This window comes from Notamacropus eugenii, chromosome 1 (genome assembly GCF_028372415.1).
Source record: "Notamacropus eugenii isolate mMacEug1 chromosome 1, mMacEug1.pri_v2, whole genome shotgun sequence".
Classification (NCBI taxonomy): domain Eukaryota; kingdom Metazoa; phylum Chordata; class Mammalia; order Diprotodontia; family Macropodidae; genus Notamacropus; species Notamacropus eugenii.
Window position 1 is genome coordinate 631,398,884 of NC_092872.1, and position 6,000 is coordinate 631,404,883.

The 6,000-nt window shown below is 38.5% G+C and overlaps 1 long non-coding RNA gene across 1 annotated transcript; it reads left to right on the forward strand.

The window, feature by feature from the left end:
* Window positions 1-2,632: 2,632 nt before the first annotated feature.
* Window positions 2,633-4,537, forward strand: LOC140520881 (uncharacterized). Its single transcript, XR_011972692.1, has 2 exons — window positions 2,633-2,789; window positions 4,129-4,537. It is a non-coding gene; the product is annotated as an uncharacterized lncRNA (long non-coding RNA).
* Window positions 4,538-6,000: the final 1,463 nt, after the last annotated feature.

Here is a 6,000-nt window from a genome sequence, read left to right on the forward strand (position 1 = left end):
TCCCCCACCCCACCGCTGGGTGTGAGGCCAGTCGGTTCCCCTCGACTCGGTTTAGCCCATCTGCGTAGTTCCACAGTATTTTATATAATGGTGGGTGAGATTCACCCCTCCATTAATACACTGTATTAATGTTCTGTCCCTATGATATCTGATCACTAATCAATCGACCATTTATTAAATCTACAAGCATTTGGAGAAAGCTTACTGGGTACCCACTAGGTGCTGGGGTTATAAAGTAAAAAACGAAACAATCTCTTCTCTCAAAGAGCTTACATTCTAAATGCTGACTCTTTTTATCCTGCAACATCCTATATTTGTCTTTCAGAAATATGTAGAGATTATGCTAAAAATTTCCCTGGATGTGGCGTTGTCATCACTAAATTTGCAAAGTGACAGACCTTTCCTAGCATCCATTCCAACACCATGTCATGATCAAGTGAGCATCCGTAATGAAATCTATTGCTTCATCTACTTGCAGGGCAGTTGAAAGGTGCAGCTGTGGTTTTAGGAGGTCTAAACCACAGAGTACCTTGGAACTGGGGTTCAATAATTCAGTCTCAGGATTTGTCCACTCTCACCAGTGATGGCCTTAGGGTTATTTCTTTATAGTTTCAGCCAATGCATACACTTTGATTTCTTCCTTAATCTCAATGCTTTCCCTCTAAGATTGTCTCTGGTTTATCCTGTATATAACTTATTTGTGCATGGTTGTTTGCTAATTATTATCCTTTGATGTAGCGACAAGAATTCCATCCAATGCAAATCAAATATTTATGGTACTGAACAAAAAAAAATGTGTTCTTTGCTTCCTTATATACCTCACTCCCTCAAAAAAGTGGAAGGGGAAGAAAAACAGTTAAACAAAACCAGTCCCACATAAACAATGCCCCCCAAAGTTTTCATTCTGCATCCTGAATCGAGAAGAGTTTTCAGGAAGTAGGTAGCATACGTCATGGTCAGCTTCTGGAATCATGGATGGCCCTTATATTGATCGGTGTTCTTAAGTCTTTTGAAGTTGTTTGTTTTTGCAGTGTTGTTATTACTGTATAGATTGTTCTTCTGGTTCTGTATGCTTCTGTTTGCATCAGTTCATATAAGTCTTCCCATGTTTTTCTGAAACCATCCCATTCATCATTTCTTATAACATCATATTAATGTACCATAATTTGGATTTTCCCCAACTGATTAATGCCCCTTAGTTTCCAGTAGTTTTTTTTTTTTACCATCACAAAGAGAACTGACATGAATATTGCTTTCTACTAAGTATGTTTTTCAATTTTCTTTGATCCTTTTAGAGGATAGGTCTAGTATACTGCCATTGTTGGTTCAAAGGGGGTGTATATGCAGTTTAGTAAGTAGAAGTAGTAGTAGAAGGGACTGGTACCAAATTGCTTTAGCTGAGGCTTGTTTGAGCACACACTCCCCTCCCCCCTTCAGTCTGCCACGTGGAGGCCTTTGTATCCCCTACACATGGGTGAGTGTAGTCTCCTTTGATTGGTTGCCTGCATCTCTAAATCTGTCTGGCTCTTTTTCCTTCTCCCTGCTGTGCCCAGAGGGTGAAGATCACAGACCACCCCCAGCATGGACTCCATGCATGGAACCAGTGAGAGGGGAACGACTTTTCTTCCCCTGCTCTCCTTTCACCCGATTCTGAGCAATGGGCCTTGGTGTTTGTTTCTGTTTTGTGTAGTTTGTCTTCTTTGGTTTTAGGTGCCAGAGATGATCCTGATGGGATGGAGAGTTTGAAATGTGTTGACCTTGGAGCCAGCATTTTAGGGGGTGATGGTGTAGCCAGTCAGCCTAGCAGAGAAATCTGAACAGCCAGGGTGCCTGGGACATGGGGTTTTGGACTTGGAACTGGGACAGTGCTGTATGAGAACAGAGCTGAGCTACGAACCTAATCTCTTCCCTTCTCCAAAAACTGGTTTAGAACAAAAGGGGAGGAGAATTATGCTTTGCACATGTTGGGAGAGTAAGTTTATTTATTTTTCATTACTTTTTGAAGTAAATAATCCTTTGAGAAAGCTCCAGTGCTATACTAGATGATTGTTGGACCAATTCACAGATCACTATCTGGGTCTTCTGCTTACCTTGACCTCACACAATTCTTATTTTGCTTTAAGGCTTACCTGAAGTAGTTCCTTTTTATTTTTTAAATTTTAATTCCATTTTATTTTATTTTCGGTTTCAAATTCTCTTCCTCCCATCTCCCCCTTCCCCACCCACTGAAGAAGCAATTCTCTCCTTTCTCCAGAACTTACCCTACCCTACCCCAGAACTTAATACTCTCTTCTTCGTCAAATGACTGTTTATTGACCTATTTGTAGACACTTGGTAGATTACAAGGCCTTTGGGGAAGGGGGACCCATTGTTTGTTTGAATGTGCATCCCTAGATTCTACCCAGCACCCTTCACCTGTGAAGTATGTAGTGGGTAAAATGTGGGATTTGGTATTAGGTGGATCTGAGTTCATCTCACTTCTATTGCTAGTGTGTTGCTGTGGGCAAGATACTTAATACAATCCAAATTATTTTTATATCTTTTTTTATTTGCAGGATTTATGTGTATATGTTATTTTTATATGTTTTATATGTTATGCACATATATATGTGTATATGTCATTTTTCTCTAGCAGCATATCAGGTCAGTGTCTTCCTCGGTAAAACAGAGAAAATAGCAGCTTCCTCGCAGGATCGTTCTCAGGTGCAAAGAGATAACACCAACAAAGCGTTTCCTAAATGCCACTTGTTCTTATAGGTGTTTAACCCATATTAGTATTGTTCAAACTGGTAAGTATTTACCTACCTGCCTAGGTCTTCTTCAAACTTATGAACCTATGAGTAAAATAAAATGCAGTTGAGGTTACCTGGCTGTGTAATTGAGAATGCCAAGAGTTGGAAAGACAGGAAGTCTGATCTTTGAGCCTGTAGGTTTGTAGGATTTGGTGTGTATGTGTGTTGGGAGAGGGGAGGATGCTGTGGAGAAGGAAACAAGCAATTATTAAGCATGTGCCGAGCACGTTACGAACATTATCTCATTTGTTTCTTGCTACAACCCTGGTGGGGGCCATCATTAGTCCCATTTTACAGCTGAGGAAATTAAGGCATCTAGAGATTAAATGACTTGCCAGGAACCACATCGCTCGTAAGTATCAGAGGCTGGATTTGAACTCAGGTCTGCCTGACTCCAGCCCTAGTGCTTTGTCCACTGTGCCACCAGTTGGCGTAGATTCGTAGGATTTGGTGTGGGGTAAGGAAATAATTGCTTATGAAGTGCTTACCGTGTGCCAGTCATTATGCTGAATGCTTTATAAATATTATCTCATTTAATCTTGAGACAAGGGAGTGTTGTTATTATTTCCATTTTACAGTCAAGGAAAACTGAGACAGAGGTTAAATGAGACTTGCCCAGGGTTGAAAAGCTAGTAAGCGTTGGAGGTCAGATTTGAACTCAGGGCTTCCCAATTCTAGAGCCCAGTGCTCTATTCCCTTCATCGCCTATAATCAATTGCTAGCAATTAATTGCATTAAGTAATTTCTCTAAGGTAACGCAGGTAAAAGTGGCAGAGTTTGGATTTTAAAAGAAGTCTTTTTGACATCTAATCAAATACTCTTTTCACAACACCATCATGGAGCCTTTAAGTTAAGGTAGTACAGTCATTGACTGATCCTCATACTGCTTGGAAGGTCCAGCATTTAGACAGAATCATCAAGGAATAAAATGCTCATTCCCTTTGATGCAGCATTACTACCACTGCCTATATACCCCAAGGAGATAAAAAAACAAAAGGAAAGTTTCCATTATCAACCAAAATATACAGAGCAGCATTTTTTGTGGTAACCAAAAACTGGGAACAAAACACGTACCCCTAAATTTTGACATGGCTAAACAAATTATAGTTCATGAATGGGATAGAATATTCTAATGCCTTCCCTCTGTGGATTACCCCCAATTTATCCTGTATATATCTTGTTTGTACATAGCTGTTTTTATGTTGTCTCCTTCATTAGGCTGAATTCCTTGAGAATAGGATCTGTCTTTTGTCTTTTTTTGTATTCCCACAGCTTAGCACAGTGCCTGACATACAGTAAACACTTAATAAATGCTTGATTGACTATTACATTGCAGGAAATAACCAATATGAAGAATCCAGAGACATTTTGAAGAGATTTGTATGAATTGATGAAGAGTGAAGGAACCAAGAGAACATTGTACAAAATGACCATAATACTATTTTTTTTAAAGGAAAACAAACCAAACACATCAGAATTCATATTAATGCAGTGACTAATTTTGATTCTGGATGATTGATGATATATATTTCCTGTCTCTCAATAGAAGGGCAATGAATTATGGATGCACAATGTGGCATACATTGTCAGAGGTGGTCTTTGTCAGTTTGTTTGATTAATTCTCTGTTTTGTTTTTATGAGGAAGGGTCCTATGGGAGTGGGGAGGAATTGGAACGTGACAGTGATGTTAAAAAGCCATAAACAATCAATAAATTTTTTTATTTTAAATGGAAATTAAAAGAAAAGAGTACATTTGGCTTTCACTAACAATTTTCTATAACAGAATACATCTTTAAAGTCACATTGAAAGCTACCAAATTCTGCTGGGCTTATTGATTTTTGACAAAAAAAATTGATCTGGGGAACAAAATGCCATCTCAAAGGTTGTCCTCCAATAAGTGTGTCCCCTAGGATATGTTAAAATTAATATATCTTTAAAAAGAAGTTATAAGTTACAGAGATAACTTTGATGACTGATTATAAATATCAAGTGAGACAGAAGAGGAAGACAAGTATCGCTGCCAAAGGAATTTGCTACTGTCAGTGGAAGGTGCCCAGAGCTATGCACAAGTTAAAGAGGAATTCTTTATCAATCATGTGGTTCTCCAAATGCTCCTCTTTGTTGATGACATGCTGATTGCTTCAAGCCTTGAAAATGAAATTCATGACTGTTCAAAAGGGTTTGGCCTGACTATCTTTATAGAAAAACAAGAACAACAAACGGAGATGAAGAAGGCCTATTGTTCAGACTGATATTATAGTTCAAGAGACAGCCCACAGCGTTAGTCCATCATTATACATATCTTGGAAAGATGGACAATAAACTGGGACCAGAATTGGAGAGTAGGAAGAGAGTAGGCTGCATTGCATTTGGAAAATTTGACAGTTCAGTGCTTTAAATGACCCTAATTTTGAAACAAAGATCTATCTTTTTAGCACTAATATTTTATCAGTGATGCTGTGTGACTATGAGTCATAAAATACCACTGATTCCAAAGAATTAAAGTTTTGAGTCACTCAAAGGGCAATAGAGAGAAACATGATGGATATGAAATGGCCGTCATCCATACTAACAAGCTAAGAGGTGTATAAACAATATCATTGGACAGTAGAGGTGGGCTGATCATGGAGTGAGATGGAAAGCTCACCTGTTCCATTGGTAGCCACACAATGTCAAGAGATGTGGAGGATGGCCCCTGTCATGTCAGGCATACCCTCTATGGAGGACTGACAGGAGAATATGGAGGAGAGCTGAACAGATGGAGAAGGCATGAATGGTTTGTGTTTTGTACTTGTGGAGGGAGCTTCCACATCAATGACATCATGGAACTACCAAAGTATTAACAGTTCCTAATTGGTCAAGCGGAAGTGGGATTTTTTAAAACTCAGCTGTTTAGTAGTTCATATTTGTCTACAACAACTTTAGAAGGACTGAGAAATTTTCATCAAATTTAATACATTTTGCCAAAGGATTTCACTTTTGATTTCTTTTTTTCAGGCTGCTGTTAGAAAGGACATGGTAGCCCCAAATGTTTTGATGTGTGCAGATCTGTGACTTTTAAAAATATTCAATTGCTGTTTTAATGAGTCCAAAATTAATTCACATTCACCTTTTCTTAGTATTTTCTTCATATTCTCATCTATGTTTTTTTCATGTCACTTCATGGAAGGATATAGAAGCTTTTATTTATAAAGAAGGAAATAAGCA